General features: G+C 47.4%; 1 long non-coding RNA gene across 1 annotated transcript in view; it reads right to left on the bottom strand.

The window, feature by feature from the left end:
• LOC141370629 (uncharacterized) overlaps nucleotides 1–19,110 on the bottom strand; it is an 82,071-nt gene extending 62,961 nt beyond the window's left edge. Inside the window, exon 1 of the long non-coding RNA XR_012374824.1 lies at nucleotides 18,940–19,110. This is a non-coding gene — a long non-coding RNA (uncharacterized lncRNA). The remainder of the gene's footprint in view (nucleotides 1–18,939) is intronic.
• Nucleotides 19,111–23,570: the final 4,460 nt, after the last annotated feature.

Below are 23,570 nucleotides of genomic sequence, written 5' to 3'. Positions count from 1 at the left end.
CTCTTTAAAAAATGTATCTTAGGGCTCTGCTATTCTCCCAGACTCTAGAAGCATACGCTCTTGCTCCTGGGGAGGACCGCTGAGCTTTTCACTCAGTGCCCGTTCCAATGGGGACGTCGAGGCAGGCTCCATAGGGTGGTTTCGGGCCATACAAGATGATGCAGTTCATTTCCTTTGAGACTTGCTTCCCAGTGGCACAGACAGAAGTCACGCAAGGAACAGCGCCCTGTCCGTGCTCTCTGGTGGCACAGGACAAGGAGGGAGACAGGGTACTGAAATGTAAGCTTGTCTCATGTTGATGTTACTCGGGTTAAAGGTTTTTGTTTGTCTCCTCCCATAACCTTCTGTCCCATCTAAAGAAAATAAAGAACTCATCCTCACAAACCGAAATGACCACTATTTGTATTACCCTCTCTTTTTAAAAACATTTACAGTTCACTCAGTCCTAGAGTCCAACAAACTATGTATTTTTTTTAAGTTTATTTTACAAGGATTTATTCTGGGCAGGGGGAATACAAAGATGTCACTTGCAACATTATTGCCCCCGGCAACAAATTATGGAACAAGATAACCAAAAGAGAATTATGGGATTTTATAGGGTAACTTTCATACTGTGGGAAAGATTTTATTCCCGTGGTTAAAACGAGATGCACAAGAACGACGTCCCCTATTGCCGAGAGAGCTGTGGGTGCTGGCGATGTCTGAAGGCTCTGCGGCCACACTGAGATCATGAGGGAGTCAGTTTTCTGGTGTGCTTGAAGGCAAAGACCAAGGAAATCCTCCGGGTGTCATTGTGGCCTGGAAGATGCATGCTCCATAAACAGGGTAGGGGTGCCTGCGTAGCTCAGTTGGTTGAGCATCTGACTCTTGGTTTCAGCTCAGGTCATGATCTCAGGGTCATGAGATCAAGTCCAGCATCAGGCTCTGAGCTGGGCGTGAAGCCTGCTTAAGATCCTCTCCCTCTCCCTCTGCCCCTCCCACCCCCACTCTTTCTCTCTCTCTCTAAAATAAATAAATAAATCTTTTAAAATAAGTAAATAAACAGGGTAGACAGAAAGCCCAGAGGATTCCGTGGATGGCTTTCACAACAAAAGTGACAACTTGTCTTGCCTGTTGAATACTTTGAGGCAAAGCTCCTATCTGCTTCTGGGTTTCACCCAGAATTTAGTCCCATAAACTCCAAGAATGACCTTTAAGAGAGAGAAGAAAGCATGCCAACTAGAAATGCAAAGCTCATCTGGCTTAATATTCTGAAGTCCTGAGGTACCACTGGGTCTTAGCAAAGGGCCAGAGCCCGGCATTCCACCTGCGACACGACCACGTCACAGCACAAAGGGCCAATTCCTCCAAGACCAGCGTCCCCTTTGCTTTGCACGTGACATGTACATCTCATTCCTGCTTCGTACATCATTTCTGTTTTCTCCAAGCCTCTCCCCCTGCACCTCAGGAAAGGGACGAGGGGAAGAAGCCCGCCAAGCAGAAGTCTGAGATATCCAGTATTGGAAACGCTATTCCGATTCTGCTGAGGTTCTTGTTCTTCCAGCTCTCAACGAGGCCTTACTTCCCGCCGGCCACTGTACGTAAGGCACCTGAAAATAGGAAGATGTACTCTCAATCAAACAGAAACCTCATTCTAGAACAGTGCGTGTCTGTTTTGACCACTGTTCATTTTCCATGGCTTACCTTGCCATGAGTATAGCAGATAAAAAACTGAGCAATGAAAGCTGAAGAGAAGAAAAGGAAGAAAACAGAGTGATGTGTTAAACTGTCCATGAAGACCCTCTACTTGACTACCTAATAGATGGAACACAATCAACATGGCCAACTGCCACAGATTTTACCCCCAACCAAGTCAGCATGCCCTCTGCCCTCCACGGTGCCTTCCACGAATTAATAATAGCATAATGATCCCACTCAAAAATAAGAGCACTAAATTTTATTGAGCACCTGTGATGTGTGAAGCGCTGTTCTAAACACTCTACATTTCCCTTCTCATTTGATCTTCCCCAGGTCTCCATGGTAGAGATGGCATTACGATTCCCATTTGCCAGACAAGGAAACTCATCTGAAATGTCCCCATGGAAGGAAATTGGACAGTGGTAGTGACAGGGGATAAAAAGTCTGTGCCCCGCTTTAGCAAGTGGAAGGTAGCAGAGCATCTTCTGAACAAAAACAGACATTCTCCGGAAGTTAGTTACTGAAAATATACTGGCTGAAGTATGCAGATGTAGTGACCAAAATACGCCATTTAATCCCAGACATTCTACGTCTCAGAAACCTAATAAAGTTCATTATCCTTATGAGTTGGCGTCAGGGAAAAAAAATGGTTTAGGCTTGGTGGTATTCATAACATTCGCCACAGAAAATCAAATAAACCTACAACTACACAAAACATGCCCGTGACCTCCCTACTCACAGACACACCGACTCCACATCTTACATTCTATTTATATTTCTGCAGGATATTCTTTGTCCATGTATTTGTTGATCGACCCCCTCATGTATGAAATTACATAAAGATAGGAAAGTCGTTGGTGAAAGAAAATACCCATTGCTGAACTCATGGCTAAGAAATTAGTCCTGTGAGAAAGAGCAATCACATCAACATCTTTTTTTTTAATTTATTTAAATTCAATATAGTAAACATATAGTGTATTATTAGTTTCAGGGGTAGAATTTAGTGATTCATCACTTGCCGGTAACACCCAGGGCTCATCACATCAGGTGCCCTCCTTAATGCCCATCCCCCAGTGACCCCATCCCCCCACCCACCTCCCATCCAGCAACCCTCAGTCTGTTTCCTAGAGTTAAGAGTCTCACGGTTTGTCTCTCTCTCTCTCTCTGTTTTCATCTTATTTTATTTTTCCTTTCCTTCCCCCATGTTCATCGGTTTTGTTTCTTAAATTCCACACAGGAGTGAGATCATGTGGTTTTTGTCTTTGATGCCTTCATGGGCGGACTCCAGCCAGCTCTCAGACATAAACGGGGTGGGGAAACGACAGCGATGTGACTCTCCTACTTTTCAAGATTTCCTGAGACACGCTGCCCAGCAGAGAGTGGAGAACTCCCCGAGTCCAAGCAAAGCTACAGACCACGAGGATCCAGCAGGATCCAACCCTGCACACCACAAGTGTTGGCAGTTATCAACCGAAGACGGGAAGAGCCAGCAGAGAGCCCAGCACGCACAGCGGCCCCGGGCAGGTGCTCCGGAACGATGCTGACGTTCTGCCCAATGGGAAAGGGCGCTCCTCCTTGCTGCACTTGGGCCCGGCGCCCACTGGCCACACAGTTCTCTCTGTCCACACTGCTCCTGAAAATGGTCATTTCATTCTCTTCCCTCCATTCACTTGCGTTCATCCTCTAACAGTCAGTCAGTGCAGGAAGACTTCCATGGGTCCACACAGCTCTGGCCCACCTCTCTCGCTCCAGTGTGCCTTTAATAGTAAACTGTAGCTCCGCATCTCATCTCTTAACTGATTATTTAATACCCCTTCCCTCAAGACCCTATGATTCCTCTAACACTGAGGACCGTGTTTATCGTGGTCATCACTGCAGTTCCAAGCCCTTAACACTGCTGTGCTGCAGGAGCTACATGGCCGGCAAGCATTTGCTGGATTATCCGGTGAGTGAGTCCCAGAGGCAGTTGGGAAAGTAAATGCTCATTTTTCCAGGTGTGAAACAGCCCTGACCAATGAGACAGAACCAGGTAGGGGCTGGGGGGCTTCTGGAATTGCTTGACTGTCCTGATAAAAGAGACAAGCATCCCTGGTTTTGGCTCCTTCCACACTATGTCCTGCCTTGAACATGGCTGTGATGCTTGGAATTAGGCAGCCATCCTGGGACCATGAGGGAAAGTCAGAGCCAATCATATGGCATGCGGGCCTAATGTTTCTGAAAAACCAAACTGACGTCAGCAGCTGCTGAGATCCAGACATCTTGCTAAGTAAGCAAAACAACGCACTATCTCAAGTGGGTTAAGTTACCAGAGTTTTCTGCTACTTGCAGCGAAAGCATTTCTAACAGATGGTAGTATGTGTTGCGTGAAGCTATCTCAACACCTTGAGATTTCATCATCTGAAATTAAAAAGGAGATCAGATACCTTACACTCAGTAGAGCAGATATCTCTAACACTCACTAAAACTGATTTTAAGGCAATCCACAGTCTGATAAGTGGTGGAGAGAGAAGGAAGAGATATAAACACACAGTTACAAAGAAGGTGTTTTAATTGTTATGCTGATCTAAGAGGGAGGCTCTCACTTACCTCTTCTTCCAACGTTACTACTACGAGTACTTCACCCACAACGAACGTATAGTTGTTATTAACAAAGTACATAGAGGGTGATGTGTACTTTTTAAAGCAGCCTCCCGCCCCTCCTTCATCCCGATATTAATTATGTAACTAGTTATGTAACCGATCGACATCCACATACTTGAAGTCTGATCTTTTGATTTCATCATGTCAGTTCATTTCCTTTAGAATTAAAAAAAAGCAAAGAACAATGTTTCTCTAGTCTATGACTAGCTATAATTAACTGCAAAAATATCTGTCCTTCAGCCACATAGAGTACTTTTTATAGTTGTTGGAGGTGTCACTGGTAAAGTACACATTGACACTTCATTCGAAGAGCTATTAATAAGGCAAGACTTGGATGTTTTTTCTGTGCTGAAAGTTCATTCCCCACCTCCCAGGCCTTGAGTGACTGCTGTATTTTTAGCCAACCAAGCTCAACCGCTGTGATCACAGAGTCAGGATCTGAGATTGAATTTCTTACAGAAATCAAGAATGACCTGGAGTTTTCCCATGCGCATATACAAACAGGCTGTCTTTTTTTATATCTGGGCTCAAATATCATACTGTATTCTGTTCTATCTAATTGCACTAAAATTTCTGACACAGTATCCATTAGATATGAAATTTACATGCAAATGGCAAATAAATAGAATCTTGCCGCCACTCCTTGGTCTGTGGTTCTTATGGTCAGCAAATCCTATTAGGGGCTTTATTAGCCTGCTCCGTGATGGAAATGCTTTATCTGATCCTAGGACTTCAGCTGTGCAATTCCGCCCAGCTGCATTGCAAAATGGAATCTAACTCCTATGGCTTTTTTTTCTCCAACAGGAAGCCACCAAAATTGAGTTATTGAGTTTACACCGTCAGTAGCATTAGGAATATCGGCACAATCTCATTTCTCATTAAGCCACAAATGCTCTCCTTTTCCCTTCCATTCCAGAACATAATTATAACTGGCTCGTGAGCACGAAGGTATACAAGTTGACCGATTCACATCTGAAACTACTGCAAACTGAGGTAAGACTAAGTCAGAGGAAAGGGAGAGGGATGTGCAGGAGAAGCTGCCCTAGAAAGCCTTGCAAGACTACCCCACAAAACTTCCTTAGTGACAGAGGCTACTTGTCTCCCACCTTCAGGTTGAACCCCCGCAAGAAACAGCTCAGATTCACAGAATTGACAAATCACAAGCAGTCCTGATTTACTGCGACCTTTAAGACCAGCTGCCTGTTTCTAGACGAGGAAGGAAAAAACCTATTTCGAGATGAGCTGAACTCAGGTGTGCACCACACAAACCCTAAAAATAAGCCAAATACTGGAGAATTCCTGTGTGTCTCAGTGGAACTGAAGTTTAAAAAGTTATTTCAGATTTTTTTTGAGAATTAAAAAAGAACCCACTAAAAAATAACAATAATAAGCCCATGAGATGCTAACATAAATGACATATTTATGAAAAATAACTATTTTTAAAAAAACAAAAAAAGTCTGTGACAGGAGGGACACAGTTTTGCATTTTTGCAAATCTCTAAATGCCTGGCTTAAGACAAGACGACTGGATTTTCACATCAGTTTCTTTATTCAATCTGTTGCAATACCACACATCATGCTGCTTCTGGAAAACTCCACGGCACACACATGAAGAATGAAAGTGAAAAAGCTAATAACAACAAGCTGCTGCTGATAATAATGGTGATGATTAGAGTGTTAGGAACCTCCAGGGGTCCCTGGAACCCACATTGAGAACCACTGCTTTAGCTCAACATCATTTCACGGATGGGCAGCATCCTTTGGGTGTGAACGGCCAGTTATCATCACCCTGATGTCCACGGGGTTGGAAAGCTGTTCACAAGAGGCTCTACGTGGCTCAGGTTCACGTCACACCCTCTGCCACATACCCTTCATCCAGCCCTCTGCCAAAAGAAGCAAGTAGCCCATTTTTAGTGTCTCTAAATTGGTTCTACCAAACCTCGGTATAGGAAGATGTAGAAACTGAGACCCAAAGAAATCATGTTATGTCCAAAATCTAAGCCCTAGTAAGGGGAAGTCTGAAGATGGCTATAAAGTCACAGAAGATGATCATGGACCAGTCCCCAGCCCTCGGCTGCCTTGATCATAGTTTAGCTGAACTAGGTCTATGGCTCATACGTTAATCTGCTTCATCTTCCCTAAGGGACCCAAGGATTCTGGGATTTCAGAGTCTGAGGAAGAAGATATTCCAGAGAGATAAACTTCAGAGAGTTACAGGGTCTTGAGAATATCTTTCCTCCCTTGCTAACCATTTCTTCCGCATCAGTCCTAAAGGAAAGTCCCGAATGAGGAGATCCCAAATCTGGAGCAGGATGCCCTGTGTCATCCAGCTGCCAAGCAGAGGCACCAACAAATCGATCCATCCCACAATTAACATCTGCCCTCCTGAAATCTTCACACGGGTGATGAATACATATGAAAAATAGGAGTCATACAGGTGGGACAAGGAATAGGGGTTCTGACTTGGAGCGTCTCAAATTTGATAGGATTTGTCAAATCAGCACGTTACTATTTTCTATCACAAGATAGCACAGCACATGAGTTCCCTGTTGGATCCAAAAGCTGAAGGGGTGTTTGTTCCACAGATACTTACGTATTGAGCCCTGTTCTTAGCCCTGGGTAAAGGTGAGGAATTCGGGCACAGTCTCTGCCTGCACGAAGCTGATGTTCCAGTGAGCATCACCGATGCTAAATAAGTAAGCAATAAGACCACCCCAGGGAGGAGTGATGAATGCAGGGAAGACAATGAAGCTGGGTCATGGGAGAGACTGTTCCACCTGGGATCTCTTTGGGACGGAAGAGAAGGCTCTTCAGAAAGAGTGGGTGTTGGGGCTTGGAACTCTCCGAGGAGGAGAAACCAGCTATGCAGAGATCCACGCAAACCGCATTCTAGGCGGAGGGAAGAACAATCACAAACTGTCTTGAGATGGGGACAAGTGTGATGATCCACGGAGCCCCCGGAGGGTCCACGTGGCAGGAACCTGGGAGCAGGGACCGTTGCAAGAGGAGGTCAGAGAGCGCGGTGAGGTTTTGGAGAAGTTCCCAAGTTTGAGTTTCCTCACCATCTGCCATGACTCATCTGTTCAAAATCAAATCCTTCTCAAATCTGCAGGGAAAAAAAAAATTGGCCTTTCTACTTTATATCCAAGCCAAATTTCAAATACTCCAATCAGCATTAAAGGAGATCCCAAGCAATTCAAAATGGTCACTTTTCTGGCTCAGTGAAACTTCTCCTTCCTCCAGAGAAACAGCTCCTAACGTTGATCCTGACACCCCAGCCCCAAGGGCAGGCAGAAAGTTTCTTAAGCTAAGCTCAGGGGAGCCCAAGGACTGTATAAAAGTCTTCATTCCCATTTAGAGGGAAAGCCGCAAAGTATTTATTAAGCATGAATGCAAGCATATTGCCACGATAAGAACCGCGAAGGACCTTGCAGGTTGGGGCAAGATTTTTAATTTAGTATTTCAAATTTAATTCAATTCAACAAATATTTAATGAGCTCTAACAAGCTGCCAGTCCTATGCTGGGGATGCAGAAACGACCGGTCAGCGACCCTCAGTGAGAAGCATATAATCAAAATGACAGACACAATTCAGATAATCAGTTCTGGTGTTGGGAATAAAATGTGAAAAGAGCAAAGAAGGGGGGGGGATAAATATTTGCAAAGAGCCTCATGGAGCTAGACCATGTGGATCAAAAAAAATGCACATCTGCATAATTAAAACATCTCATTACATAATTATGGATTATAAATTATAATGGTATGTAATACATTATCTTCTTCCTTTATCTCATTAAGTGAACTCTGAAGTCATCTGTCTAAATGACAGTGAGCAGTAATCAACCTCAAACAGGACAGAAGTATTTTTAAAATGAAATTACCAGAGAGAAAGGCATACTCCATGTATGGAAGAGAGCCAAGGAAAGTGTCACCAAACGACACCAAACTCCTCTAGTTGGGATGAAATCACAAAATGCACCCCATATGCCTGATTAGTGCTGCCCCTTTGAATTTTTTTAAGAACTGTTTACTGCATAGGGTCATTGCAAAGAAACTATAAAGCTATAAAATGTGGAACAGGTCACCTGACCCAGCTACCTATCGATGAACTCAGTGAAAAAAAATGTAACACTTCCTTGGCAGAAATTGGTGTTGCTGTTGTTAAAATTTAAGTTAAAAAACTCTAAAGTGAGCAAAAAAGCATTTCTTAGAAATCCATGTGCAAAACTGGTAAATCCTCTCAGACCCTCAGGAAAGAGCCTGAACTTTGCTTCTGCCTCTACACAGGGTCAGGCTTCTTGAAGCATTTACGACACAAGAAAACTAATTCGAGTTAGACATGCAGCCCCGTGCAGCTCGGCCACGTATCGGAGGCAAGGTTCCTTGGTGCCTTCCTGTGCTCCGAGGCTCCTTCAGATCCCGCTCCTCACACGGATGGTTTGTGCAATGCTCGACCTCAGGGCCTTCACACGTCTCGGCTTCATCCACTTGTAATGCTCTCCCTAGGACTCTCCATGGCTGGCTCCTTCCCGTTGTTCCGGCGTCTCAGCAGAGCTTTCCTTCCTAAAGCACGGATTCTGACCAGCTCTCCTCACTCCCCAAGCCCTGCTGATAATTCTGGTGCTTATTATTTACCAGGGCTCACGTTCTTCACCATGCTTATGTCCTGACTTTCTATGGTGTAAACACCCTGGGACTTGGTCAGCCCTGGTTCTGCCGTATCCGCATGGCCTAGAAGGGAGCCTTACACAGAGGAAGGCCTGGGGCTCTGGACACAGCAGGAGAAGAGACGGAGGCGGTGAAGTTAGTGATTCATCCAAAGTTGGAGAGCTAGGGGGTGTCGTGCTGGGATTCCGACCCAGCTGGTGCTAACCAGCAGGCCACACTGCCCCTCACTCACACCCATGTGGAACGCAGCTCACGGAGGAGCTAGGCTCCCAGCCTCACTGAGCCAGGGTGGGCGTTTTCTGTCCCCTGTGCGAGAGGGGACAGAAATACACCTGCTCTGTTAGCAACAGGCTCCCAGTATGCACAGGAAAGGTCAGGAGCCAAAGTCAGGGGATGGATTCCATGACCTCAACTTTCCACTCCAACCCTAGCCATCCTCCCCACTTCGACATTTTGATTAGCTTCTGTGACAGGCGATGCCCCCGCCAGACGTCCATGACCTACTCCCTGAGTGAGCAGCTTACACTGAGCGGCAGAAGGAACTCTGCAGATGCAATGAAGGTTAGGGACTGAAGGTAGGCAGCTTGTTCCGGACTATCCCCTTGGGCCCTAATCACATGAACCCTTAACAGTGGAAGAAGAAGGCAAGAGAGTCAGCCAGAGAGATGTCAAGGCAGAAGAAGCAGAAGAGACCAGAAGCTTGGCAGGGTCTGCCCCTGCCATGGTTGCTTTGAGATGGAGGAGGGGACAATGAGCCCAGGAATGAGCCCTTGTCCCTCGACAAGCCGGGAACGACCCTCAGTGCACAGCCAGCAAGCAAACCGGCATCAAGAGCAGCCACTCCAGGGAAGGGAGCTGCTCCCCTCTCCTGGAAGCCCAGGGCTCACGGCACTCTCGTCCAGCTGGGAGCCCAACATGGTAAGCAGGTGGAGGGATGAGTTCTGGTTTACAAGGAGTTTCCAGAGGAACCGAGGTAAAAGGGAAGGCTGAGCTGAACTTCAGGGAGGGAGAAGGAGCTTGGAGATCATTTCAGAGCACCCCATCTCCGAGACCGTGTGTCCTCCCCCTGTTCTTGGAAGAGCCCCTTGTTTCTTTCTGGGAAATCACCCTGTTTGGATTTAGCCTGTGTGGTTTGAATGGAGCCCAAATGTTCTAGGGGTGGACCTGTGACCAGGGTTAGAATAGACAGACATGTGACCAGGCACAGCCAGTCAGAACATCCATCCTCTGGGTCACAGTCATTGGTTCAGAGGTGAGCCTCTGGCTCTAATCAGACCAATGAGAGGCAGGCCTGGGGTCTCCCCCAGGACCTCAGTGTTTAGGATGGCAGCTGACACATAGTAGGTGCTCAACAAATAGCATTTATTTAATTACTTGATGTGTGCTGCTATCCAGTTGCGAGCAAATCAAACTTTGCAAATACATATGCTTACTTTGGCAACAGTTTCAGTAAGGTTCCTAATTATTATCTCCAGCACTTCACTTACTCGTGTTCCGGAAAAGGGTGGATGTCTCCCTTGATAGAGTGAATGTTTCCACCGGGACAAGCGTTACATTTCTGCTGCCTGCTGCTGTAGCCCCGGTGTCTAGGAGAAGACCTGGAACACTGCAGGCACGCAGGAAATGTCCGTGGAATGAACAAATGGCACGCTCTACTCCCAGCCTCAGAACTGTTGCTCCTCCTGGACTTTATGCTCGGGCTTGTCTGGGAATTCAGTTCAGACTCTGATTCTCCAAATTGAAAAGAGTGAACACACTCAAGTCGAATTCAACCAGAAACAGGTCCCAACAATAGACCTCACTGTACTTGGCCTCAAAGACGGCGCCAGCCTACGGGTGGGAGCCACTGATGTGAGATTCAGTTCAGCGGACCGAATACGTCACGTGCGTTACACGCTGAGCTGAGCCAAAGCAGGTGTTGGTTCCATCTATCGATCACATCAGGAAGAGCTTCTTGTCTCGGAGTCAGTCTAGAAGAAAATGTGTGAGCCTGACCACTGGATGACCATCCACCTAATTAAAATTTCAATTATTAAATACATCAGGCAGCGAAAGAGTGCAGAAAAATCACATGGCACCCCGTCCCCCCCCCGGCTCAGGAAATAAGATACAGGTGTGCTGAAGTTCATGGGAGCCCCCACCTCATCCCATCCACCCCCTGCCCTCCTCAGAGACAGCCATTCTCCCGACGCTTCTATGATTTCCGCGTGTATTATTTTTTATGTTGTGCTTTCTCTATGTGATTACGTATTCATAAAAACGTATGACTTTTTTGCATGTTTTAAACCGTATATAATGATATCTTGTTCCAGGTATGCTCTGGCAACTTGCTTTTTAATTTTTATATTCAACTTTACCTTTTAAAGGCTTTATCCCTGCTAAAACACGCAGCACTAATGAATTTTCATGGCTGGTTAGCATTTCCCTGGATGAATACAAGAAGGTGTGTCTGTCTTTTGTGCTCCTGCTGGTGGGCAGTTCAGCTTCGGTGCCTCTCTGAGCACAGAGTACTGGTGAGAAGTCAGATTCTGGGGATGAAAAGGCTCAGCTCAAACTCGCCTTCCTTAACTTTGCTCCCTTGTGAAAGTCACTTCACCCTTCTGAGCCTCTGTTTGCTCATCTGGAAAATGGGGATCATAATCCCGAGGATTTCTGAAGACTGTGAGGAATTAAATAAAATGGATGGGTGAAAAGCATCTCAGAATCTTCAAAATGCTGAAATAGGACAGAGATGAAATCCCAGGGACTGAAACATCCAATCTCAGCTGACTAATGCCCCATGAAAAGCAGCAGCCCGTCACCAGGTTACATTCATCAAGCCAAGCCCTAGTCATCCACCCAAGCCTCCTCCTCCAGGAAGGCTCCTCTGGTTGTCTGCCGGGACCGCATGGTCGTCTCTCTTCTCTCAGGTCACTTGTTGTCCGCATCACTTCCTCGGGGACTTGAACAGTAGTGTGCACGTTCAGACAGTCCCTCACTCAGAGGGTCCATGTCACTTGAAGCCCACCATACAGGTCTCTGTAGTAGATGCTCAGCTAAATCATGCTAATCGACAGTCTTCTTCAATTCGGCATCCAGCAAGACAACCCTGATGCCTTCTGTGGGATCTCAGTAGTACTGCTTCATTTCATTCTCTAATTCCTAAAACAGAACTACTGAAATGGAGTCCTATCATTCATTCAAGTTACACTTTGGCCTGGGGAAAAATATGTTAACTTATGCATTTGCCTTTTCTCTCCCTCTACAGACTCTGTGAGTTCCATGAGGGCTTGGTCTATTTCTCAGAAAAAAAACAAAACAAAACAAAACAAAACAAAAAAAAACAGGGAGAGAAAAGTGAAGAAGAGAGGAGGAAGAGTGGGGGGCGGGATGGGAAAAATATTACCAGGATTTGCACACAGGACAAGCTAGAAACACCCGTAAAATGGAAAGTGTATTCTAGCAGTTTCTAGGAATCACACACACACACACCCACAGGGGCACAAGCCCCACAGAACTGAACGGGGTTTCTGGAGGCAGCAGCCGAGACCTTGGGCAACTGAAGCAGGTCAGCAAAGGGCCATCTTGGGTATGTCTGCGCCTGGACTGGTTCTAATCTCCCTGATGATGAAAACGGATTTTCCAAGGCCTGACAATCTAGACTTGGTTCTGGTGGTGCAGAGACATGACCTTAAGTACCACAGAGTCATAGAGTGAGGCAATCTCCTTCAAGTTCTCCTTCAGCCCTCTAGTCTGGACTTCAGGAAGGAAGTCTCTGGTCGGGGCTAACCTGTCTCCTTTCGGATGGAGAGAGAGCACGCCTCCGCCCAGGCCTCGCTGCAGGTAACAGTAACGCAACTGAATTTCACTTTGTTGTTTCCTACGTGTGGTCTTTATATCTATGATAACCTTATCTTTGTCAGAAGCCGGTCTTCTGTTGATGGTGGTGAAGGTCAAGTTTCCTTTTTAGATGAATTATATGTTTTGTAAAATGAACTGACTTAAAGACAAAGGAAATAATTATACACAGGATGCATATCTGGTGAAACTCATGAAAATCGCACACTGTTGATACAGTAAAAAGCAAAACCACCAAATGGTAGGTAGTTGGCATTAAGGAAACAGCAGACAAAGCACATGAGCATATCAGAAATGATAAATCAGCCATAATGACCAGGCAGGGGGAGGAACTCTTTCCAAGAATGAGACAAAAGCCCCAAAGTATCCTAACCTTCCATGCTCGTTACATTTTATTGGCTGGGTCGCCAGCTGTTACGGTGTTGGCAATCCACATACCTTATTCGGGATCAGTCTTATACTACTTCTAAAGTCAATCGTCCACCCAACAAATATGCCTTGATCACACAGGTCATGTGGCATGCCAGAGATGGCACAGCTAGTTCAGGGGTGACCGGGATTCACACGCCGACGGCCCGAATTCAGTCTTCATTCTTATCCGCTCTGCCCCCGGTCCCACGAGATCTCACAGATCTGAGCAGCCCCTCTGTGACCAAAGAAAGGGCTGTCACAGGAATCCAGGAATGAATTCTCCCAGGGTCTCCCTCAAACTTTCTTGGTACCACGATCAATCCAATTCCACCCTGGCAGTGCCCGGCCCCAGCACTGCACACACTCCACATGGTGTGTGTCTCCCCCCACCCACCCCCCCACTGCTGGAGGTTTCTCAAGGCATTGTCAGATTTAGATACCAATAGTTAACCTGAACATAATTACATGTCACTGAAAAAGAAATTCAATTCTTCTGAAATTGGGACTTCTCAAAATCAGACTGAAATAGCAAAGTGACATGTAAGGAGAAAATTCACAAGAAAAGATATGAAAATGGCTGTCCAACAGATGAGAAAGTGTTCAGACTCACTCATAATTAGGTGAAAATTAAAACAACACTGAGATGCCACGACTCGGCTAACGGAATGGCAAAAAATTACAAAGCACGCTAACACATGTTGCTGGCGAGGCTGTCAGCAAACGTGGCAACTCTTAAGTAAACTGCATATGCACTTATGTCTTGACCCAGCGATCTCACTTCTAGGAAGCCACCTGAAGATATTCCCCCCAAACATATAAAAATACGTGCACACAAGCTGACTCCTTATAGCACTGTTTGTAGCTGCAAAATACTGGAAACAATAAAACAATAAAAACGTGTCTGGACATAGAGGAGTGGTTGAATAACTTGGGGTGCATCCACAAGCGAAGTACTAGGCAGCCACAGCAGAGGATGGGGGGCAGGATGATGGTAGTGGGGGAGGTGGTGTATGGGAACTCTCTGTTCTTCCCACTCAGTTTTGCTGTGAACCTAAAACTGCTCTAAAAAACAAAATCTACTTAAAAGGAAGAGGGGAAAGAATGAGGAACTGAATTGGGTGTCATTTCCAGGACCTAGTGTTAAGCGTACACGTGAGCATCTATGACACACCCGCCCCCCTTGGTGCAGAAGGAAGAGGGCATAAGAGAACGCACATGCATCTGCTTATTGGTGCAAAATAATCATAGGGAAGATAAACCAGAAACGAAAGAGATTGGAATGGAATGTGAACAGCACCAACGAGCCTATAACCATATTACGAATGAACAACACGGCCACACTGCAGGATACGAGAAGGAAAAGATCCGGCCTGAGTAGCTTTGGAAACTGTCTCTTGACTGGATACTGTAAGGCTAAAGGCAATGAGCACTTCTGAAACAGCTTACGCTAGGAATGAATAAGTACGGAAACATAGACCATGAGAGCCGGATTTCCGGATGTCAGAAAAAGAAGGTAAAAGTAAGAAGAGTAGAGATGAACCCTGGTGATTTACTGGAATCAGAGGTATCAATAAAAATCAGGTTTGTGATGGATGGATGGATGGATGGATGGATGGATAGAGGGACAGACAGATGTGTGTGTGTGTGTGCGTGTGTGCAGATATGTGGGTTGGTGTCCATATGTACATTTCCTAGCTCTGTCTACATACTGGGCTTCAGAGCGAGCAGCCCACCTAGCACTGAGACCAGTGAAGTGCAGGGCTTGGCAATGTCCCCTAAACCCCCTGGCACAGCTTAAGAATGTTCTCAATTTGAAGTACCTAGACACACAGTCAGCCAGACTGGAAGGTAAAATGCTCAGATTGGATCTTCTAAGGAAACCGTTAACTTCTTGAGTTTCACGTGCAGAAAAGGAAATGAAGGGAAATATGAATCTTAAGGAAGTTTTCTTTAATTATAAATAGGTTTGTTACACCTCCCAGGGACTGATTTACAAGAAATTTAAGGCATGTTCTCTTTCTTAATGACTGTGGCAAACTCCTCTGGGAAGTCGAGGGGGTTTACCCTTCCGTCCCACCTTGCCTCAAGCATAATGTAAGACAAATTTTGTCTAAAACCTTATATGGAAAGTCATAAACATCAGCAGGCAGGTCCCCATTTTGTCCCAGAACCAGCTGACCACAAAATGTCCTATCAGGATTTAGAAACATGTTATGAAGCCACAGGGACGTGTATTGATAAATGCCTCATGCCTGGGCAAGCCATCATCCCCCTGTTTAATCTCAAAACCCAGCGCGGTACCATCAGTCTTTTTTTCCATTAATAGGTGGTACAGCTGCTGTCCACATACTGAATGAGAAATGAAGCTACACGGGCTCCAGCATTTTCTGAGATTGCCTCCACCACCCCACTGCATGAGGCGTGTCCTCAGAGGAGAGCGTGACAGAGCCTTCGGGAAGCCCAGCTACGGGCGGGCTCCTGTCGCTGCCCTCATTATGAGCCACGAGTTCGGAAATGGGCATACGCCTATTCACCCATGCATCCACGTACACACACATCCATCTACCCATCTATCACTAACCAGACTCACTTTGAAACCTCTGATTTAAATAAGAATAAGCTCAGAGTTTCCAAAAGAGAGCAAGAGCCGGTGTCCCATGATGGGAATGTTCTACACGTTAACCATTCACCAGTGAGAGGACAGGAGGGTTGTTTGCAGTTTGGGGGTTATTGCCCATAAAACTGCAATGAATATTCACATACAGGTTTTGGCGGGGACGTAAGTGTGCATCTGCGACAAACGTCTGCAAGTGGCTTGCCTGATAAGTGGGTATGAATTTTTAAGAAACAGCCAACTTTTTCCAGATTGGTTGTACCATTTCACATTCCCACCAGCGATGCAGGAGAGATCCAGTTTCTGCCCATGCTCACCACCATTTGGCAGTGTGCGTGTGTCTACGAAGTCTTTATTTAAGTCAGTGGTGAGCTGGTCACAGAAATTAATTCAGGGATGCCCAGGGGACCACAGGGAATGGAGACTTGCTCGGGGAAGAAACCTTTACACTCATGCAAGAAGCTGAGCGACCAAGAACCCAGGAGATGCCTGAGCTGTCCGCACAAGATTCCCCCGTGTCTCCATCTTGAATCCCGGACCTCGGTCTTCCCTAGCAGCCCCTCCCCCACGGCCATCCTTCGCATCCCATTGGGCACATCAATGTCATGTGACCACCCTTAGCTGCAAGGGTGGCTGAGAACTATATTTTCCTTTCGGCCGGGCACACTGCTCTGCAAAAAAATCCGGATGCCGTCAGGGAAGAAGGGGGAGTAGGTACTGACTTAGAGTCAGTCACATTAGCAAACAGCCCTACAAGGAAGTACTCACCAAAAGAAATAAAAAACAAAACTGATAAAGAATTTAAAATGGATTCCCCTTAGGAGCAAGGCTGGAAAGAGAAATGCACGAGTTCGATTTCGTTCTTCATTATATGCCTTTCTAGATGATGGATGTTTGGTTCTTAATAAATCACTTATAGTCCCATGAGCTGAGAGAAAATACTTCCACATGCATTCCTTACCCTGCTCCCATGGGATAATTGCACTTGACATTATTTGTTCCAATTCTGCAAGTACTTTCTCTGATCTGGCCTCCTGGTCGACTTAAAATGGAATCTCTCAAAAGGTGCTTCTCTTTTTTCTATACAGTCCCCTTGAACAAGAAGAGCTATTTGCATTTATGGGTGGGAGGGGACGACAAGACAGAAAGAATTTTTTTTTAAAGATTTTATTTATTTATTCATGAGAGAGAGAGGCAGAGGGAGAAGCAGGCTCCCAAGGAGCAGGGAGCCTGATGCGGGACTCGATCCCAGGACCCTGGGGTCATGACCTGAGCCGAAGGCAGACGCTTAACCATCTGAGCCACCCAGGCGCCCAAGACAGAAAGAATTTTCTAAAACAGGGATGGTTTTACACACTAAGTGTTGACCCAGTTGTGCATGTCTCTTTCAAGTAGGAGATATGAGAAGATTTGTTTTTCACCTGACCTTTGCAACTTAGTTTTTTTTTTATACCAAGATATATGGAGAAGCCCACTTAACAGAGGATAAATCACCCACACACTATAAGCTCTGCGTTGTCTAAACAGCTTGTTAAAACTCATCCTTCTCCTAACACGTGGGGCTCAATTTCTAAAGTCGGCAAGTATGGCATCAGAATTACTCCCGAAAATATCTTAAATCTCCCATAAAGGACAAAACAATGCCACCTCTTAATAAATCCAGCATAACCAGTTTTTTCTTGAGTGTCGTACCAAATTACTATTTCTTTGGTCCATCTCTGGATGAACTTCAGTTTAGGCAATGTTTTTATAAAATAAAAAACATAAATACACATACACAATCACACACAAGTGAATGCACACACACACACACACAGTCTTAATCCTGCCTCTAAAGACTAGACTGATAGTCAAAACCAACAGAGAAGGAGAGAGATGGGAGATTCACCATGTGCTCAATCCAGGCACGCACATATACGCACCCATATACTCAAATGAAACAGACAAGAAAGATAACCCCCTAACACACTATCACACCTCTGCATATGTGGGGCCTTGTTTTTTCTAGAGTGTGTGGAAAGGGGCACCATTATAAACTTTAGGGAACACCACTGGAGACAACGCAGTGTATTGAGTTGTCAAGGAACCTGAGAAGGAGGGTGGATTTCTCTGGGATTCCAGGCTGTGCATGTACACTTCTGAGAAGCAAATGTAACTTTTCAGTATCAGTTGGCAGAGGGTCCGGGTGTCCTACCAAAGTGCTTCAAGCCCAGCTTAAACCGTTTCAGGAAGAAGAGAAAAATGATTTCCATGAAGGTGGACTTGGTTTTTGACAACCAATGGGTCCAGAGACGGGTGGAGCCAGGGGCCCCACAGGCAAAACGCAGAGACGCGGGCGACCGGCGGACAGTTTAATCCACGAGGTCCGGCAGACCCTCACCACTGTGCAGCGGCAAGAAAGAGGTACTCTCTTTTTTCTCTCCTCCTGGCCCCGCACCCCAGGACCCTGGCATCAGCTGTGGGCGCAGGCACTGTCCCTGCAGAGCTGAGGCCTCGCTCCCCCTGCCGGGGGGGGGGGGGGGGGGGGGGGGGGGAAGAACCACGGCCTGCAACTCTCCGCGCCCCTCCCGCGGCGTCCCCGCGGTGACCCCAGCCCCACGTGCGCAGAATAAAAATAGCAAGAGTCATAAGGCCAGCTGGTCTCTGGAACACTCCCGGCGCTGTGCTTTGTGCCCAACGTGCCCGTTAAATCCCCTCAACTCCAAGAGGTTCATTCTCTCCGTGCAGGACTGAGGGGACAGCCTCAGGTATGAGACTTCTGGGGAAACTCGTCCTGTAAGATGGACTCACACCCGCCGTGGGGGACAGTAAACGCTTCCCCTCAGCCATGCTCCCTCCTCGCTCCTGGGAACAGAACCTAGTTTGGTTCCAGGTGCTCCACATGGTTCCCAGTTGGGGTGCTGAAGATCCTGGAATGGGCAAATTTGTCCCAATTCCCCACATGGCTGCCCATCCAGGGAAAGGGCCGCCCTGAGCCCCGCAGAGGCACTGCTGGTGTTATCAGCGCCCCTGCCAGATTTCCCCAACAAACCCCAAGTTCAGGCTGCCCCGCCCGCGGATAGCCGGCGCGACAGACGCCCACTCCGGCCTTACCTGTGCCCGGCCGCGCGCCAGCACCAGGCTCAGGGCCCAACACATCCCCGGGAGATGGGTCTGGAGCGCTCCCTGCCGCCCCGGGTTCACGCCGCCCGCTCTGTACCTGCGGGATGGTCCTCACTGCGGCGGCTCGGGCTCTGGCGGCTGCAGGCACTTGGATCCCCGCAACTTTTCTCCAGCCCCTCCCGCCGCCCCGCTTCCCGGCCCCGCCCCGGTCCCAGATCTCACCCCGCCCACCAGCGCCCCGGCCCCGCCCCCGCCCCGGTCCTAGATCGCGCCCCGCCCACCTGCTCCCAGTCCCGGCCCCGCCCCCGCCCCGGTCCCAGATCTCACCCCGCCCACCTGCGCCCCGCCCCTTCCCCCGCCCGGTCCTAGATCTCGCCCCGCCCACCAGCGCCCCGGCCCCGGCCCCGCCCCCGCCCCGGTCCTGGATCTCGCCCCGCCCACCAGCGCCCCGGCCCCGCCCCCGCCCCGGTCCTAGATCGCGCCCCGCCCACCTGTGCCGGGTCCTGGCCCCGGCCCCAAGCTAGGTGAGGGTGGAGAAGCAGAGCCCTCCAGACGGAAGAGGAGCCTGGGAGGACTCCTCTAGGCCGGGAGGGGCTGCACGAGAAGAAGAAGGAAGGGGCGCTGGGCTGCTCCGGCAGACCCCACGGGAATTCGTTACTTTGCCCCTAATTTCTGCTTTACCCGCTCTGGCCTTAGCTCTCCGCAGCGTAGCCCTGGAAGGTTGGAACCCGGTTCTCTGCGCCTCTGAGCGGAGGGTGGTGGGCGCTCTCTCTGAGCTCTGCGGGGGGGTGTGTGTGTGAGCACACAACAGTCCGGTGAGGCCACACCTGCCCTTGGAAACCGCGGTCCCCTGAGCCCGGGGACAGGGCAGATGAGATGGGGAGACGGCCGGGAGGAGTAGCATGCGGCTGAGAAAACGTTCCGGCCCAAAAGGTGGTCTGTAAAATACTGATTCTTGGAGTTTTCGATGACAGCGGAGAATTATTTTCTTGAACGAGGGATGCTAATAATTCCCCGCGTTGTCCTCTTTGGTGGCTGCTGCAGACGGAACCCAGGGGAGAAGTCTGAAGCAGGGGACGGGGAGCTTGTTTTTGCAGCCCAAAGGGCTGGGAGATGTTTTTGTTTTCATCAGAGGAAGTATTTGGGGCCTCTCCAGATCAGTGGGGAATAAAATAGACCCCATGATTCCTGGCTGGGGGACGGGGGCCTGCTTTACTCTTCCTCCCTGACCTGCCATCCAGCTGTAGGTTTATGATTTGTGGTTCCCCACACTCACCATTTTTTTCCTCTCCATGAGAATACCAGCCTCCCAGGTGGAGAGCGAAATGCAGATTCCAGAAACTGCCATGAGGGAGTAGTCTGGGAGGTCTCCTGGGGGAGTGGCAGACAGAGAAGGCTCCTCTATGGCCCCTTCTTGCTGCGCCCACCCCACTCCCCCCCCCCGCCCCCAGCCTGTCTGTCCTCTAGGAACTGCTTTACATCTATTAATCCATTGAGCTCTATGGGATTGCTCTTTTTTCATTGTCCTTTTCAAAAGGTCAGGGAATTTAGATACAGAGAATGTAACCCCTATGTACAGAGGATTTAGTTGAATAGACAATTCACTATCTACTATCCCGTTTGTTTGGCTCTGTGCATATAATCTGTCTTCAACTCCTCTACCTGCCTTTCCTCCCACCCAAAATGTAAGCCGGATGTGGATGGCTTCATATTTTCTACTCCCCCCCCCCAGAATTCTCAACAACTCAAACCAGTGTGTACTGCAAGTAAACAATTGTCAAATGGATGAATCTTGTGTATTTGCATAGTATCGTGGCCCATTTTACCAATGAGGGAATCTAGATTGAGAAATGCCAAGTGAAATCACCTAATGGCAATATTTACTGAGCATCTGCTTCAAGTTACAGCACTTTTCTAAATGTAATATTTAGGTGAAGTCAGTCTTTGTGGACACCTGTGTGCATGTGCTTTTATTACACGCATTTTTTTCTTTAAATTTTTTTATTGTTATGTTAATCACCATACATTACAGCATTAGTTTTTGATGTAGTGTTCCATGATTCATTGTTTGTGCATGACACCCAGTGCTCCACGCAGACTGGGCCCTCTTTAATACCCATCACCAGGCTAACCTATCCCCCCACCTCCCTCCCCTCTAGAACCCCCAGTTTGTTTTTCAGAGTCCATCGTCTCTCATGGTTCGTCTCCCCCTCCGACTTACCCCCCTTCATTCTTCCCCTCCTGCTATCTTCTTCTTTTTTTTTTTCTTAACATATATTGCATTATTTGTTTCAGAAGTACAGGTCTGTGATTCAACAGTCTTGCACAATTCACAGCGCTCACCGTAGCACATACCCTCCCCAATGTCTATCACCCAGCCACCCCATCCCTCCCACCCCCCCCACCACTCCAGCAACCCTCAGTTTGTGTCCTGAGATTAAGAATTCCTCATATCCGTGAGGTCATGTGATACATGTCTTTCCCTGATTGTCTTATTTCACTCAGCATAACACCCTCCAGTTCCATCCACGTCGTTGCAAATGGCAAGATCTCATTCCTTTTGATGGCTGCATAATATTCCATTGTTATTACATGCATTTCTTGAGATGTAAGGAGATTCACTAAATTGCCCAAGGTCACACTGGTAGCACGTGATGGAGCTGGGATTCAGAGACAGGGGGTCTGCCTTCAGAGCCCACATTTGCAACTCCTTTACTAGAATCATTTGTGCTAAGAAGTGCCTGGAAATCACACCTGTCCTTTGCACCAGGCATCTTGATGACCTGTGTTGACTCTCCCTTCCAACGTCACCCCTCTGTGTCAGGTCTTGTCATCTAGATTTTTCTACCTTGAAGAAAAGGAAAGACGTTGATTTATCACTCCTACTGAGCAGTGCAGGAAAGCACCCCAAAGCAGTTTCTTCTCAGGGGTTGAAGCTTAACTTGAAGTCAGCCTTGGTGGACATTACTGTCCTCACAAGGGACACTCACCCAGTGTCCCTGAATAAGATTCAGGCAGCTTTTGTTTGCACAATCAACTATTACGATTGGCTCCCAAATGCCCACTCTTATTCCTTGGCCTGGTCTGTCTTGGAACCCATCTGCTTGAAGCACAGGGTCTCGACAGAGCAGAGCATGAACTGTCCCCCCACAACCTTGCATTCTGGGTTCAAGCTCAGAAAATCACCCATTTGGTGTCAAAGATTGCATAACAGAGCTCAGATTTTGCAGCAGATGGAGTCCGTGCATTACATCCACCTTCCCTTTATCCGATTTGCACACATTACAAGTAGGAGCTGACACTCAGATGGCCCTTCTTGGGAGCTGGTTTGACATGAGCTAATTCATTGAATCTCTATGACAACGCCACCAGGTTATTATTTTTCCTAATCATTTTCGAAGATGAAAGAATGTAGAGACAGAGGAGTTTTGTTTATCAAAAACCAGCCGTGAGAAGGCCTGGCATTCAAACTCAGGCAATCTGGCTGCAGAGTCCACATTTCAGGCCACACCACTAGCTTACATCTCTGTGCTCCTTCTCAAGAAGAACGTGTGTTCTTCTGCGTTTCCCTTTACTCACGCACTCACCCAATTCTTCGGGCCACCAAATGTGTGGGTGTTTTTCCCACCAAGCAGTTCTCCAATTCCTTGTCGACACCAAGTGGATGTCCTATGATTCCATTTAATTCTGCTACTGTCTATCTGGATCCCACACAGCAAGGGCTCAGTCCCGCAAGACTGCCCCCTCCAAGACTTCAGTCACAGGATTGTCACCCATGCTGCTGACCCGCCCGCTATAAATCAGTGGTTCCTACAACCCCCTCCACGGATTCTGTCATTTCCCTGAGCGGCTCACAGAACTTAGGAAAACAGTTTACTTACTAGATTACCAGTTCATCATGAAAGGACATAACTCAGGACAGCCGGATGGAAATGATGCAGAGGGCAAGGGATGTGGGGAAAGACACAGGGTTTCATGACCTCTCCAGGTTTGCCAACCAAGCCTATGTTTGAAGGGTTTTTATAGACCTCTCTTCACACAGGCATGAGACATGATCACCTCAGTCTCCAGCCCCTCTCCCCTCTCTGGGGCTGAAATCGCTAAGCTTCTAATCATAGGTTCGTCTTTCTGGTGACCAGCAGCTCACCAAGAGTCACCTCCTTAGAACAAAAGACACCCCTATGAGCCAGGAAGTGCCAAGGGATTGAGGAGGAGGGAGTCAGGAACTGGGGAGAAAGACCCCAAAATATATGTCTTCTTATATCATAATAGCACAGGATAAAATCCAAATCTATCCCTAAGTACCACTTTTGTAAACCCATTTTTCTTCCCTCTCGCACATTGGCTTTTAACGCACCTCGGTGCTTTGGCACAGTTCTATTACAATGCCTTACTTATCTTGCGATCAGATGACCATGTCTATTTAGTATGTATCACACACAGAACCCAAAATTTGGGGTGGAAATATGAAAAGGAGATCCTGTCATGAAGGAACTAATGACCACTAGGTATAACAGACAGAATAATGCCCGCCAAGGATGTCCCTATCCTGGTCCCTGCAACCAGAGAATATGAAAATTAAGATCAAGGACCTGAAAGTATGAAGGTAATCCTGCATTATC

Source organism: Callorhinus ursinus, unplaced genomic scaffold, assembly GCF_003265705.2.
Source record: "Callorhinus ursinus isolate GAN/ISIS: 27379988/994484 unplaced genomic scaffold, GSC_fseal_2.0 scaffold41, whole genome shotgun sequence".
NCBI lineage: Eukaryota > Metazoa > Chordata > Mammalia > Carnivora > Otariidae > Callorhinus > Callorhinus ursinus.
This window is presented reverse-complemented; position numbering and strand designations above follow the sequence as displayed.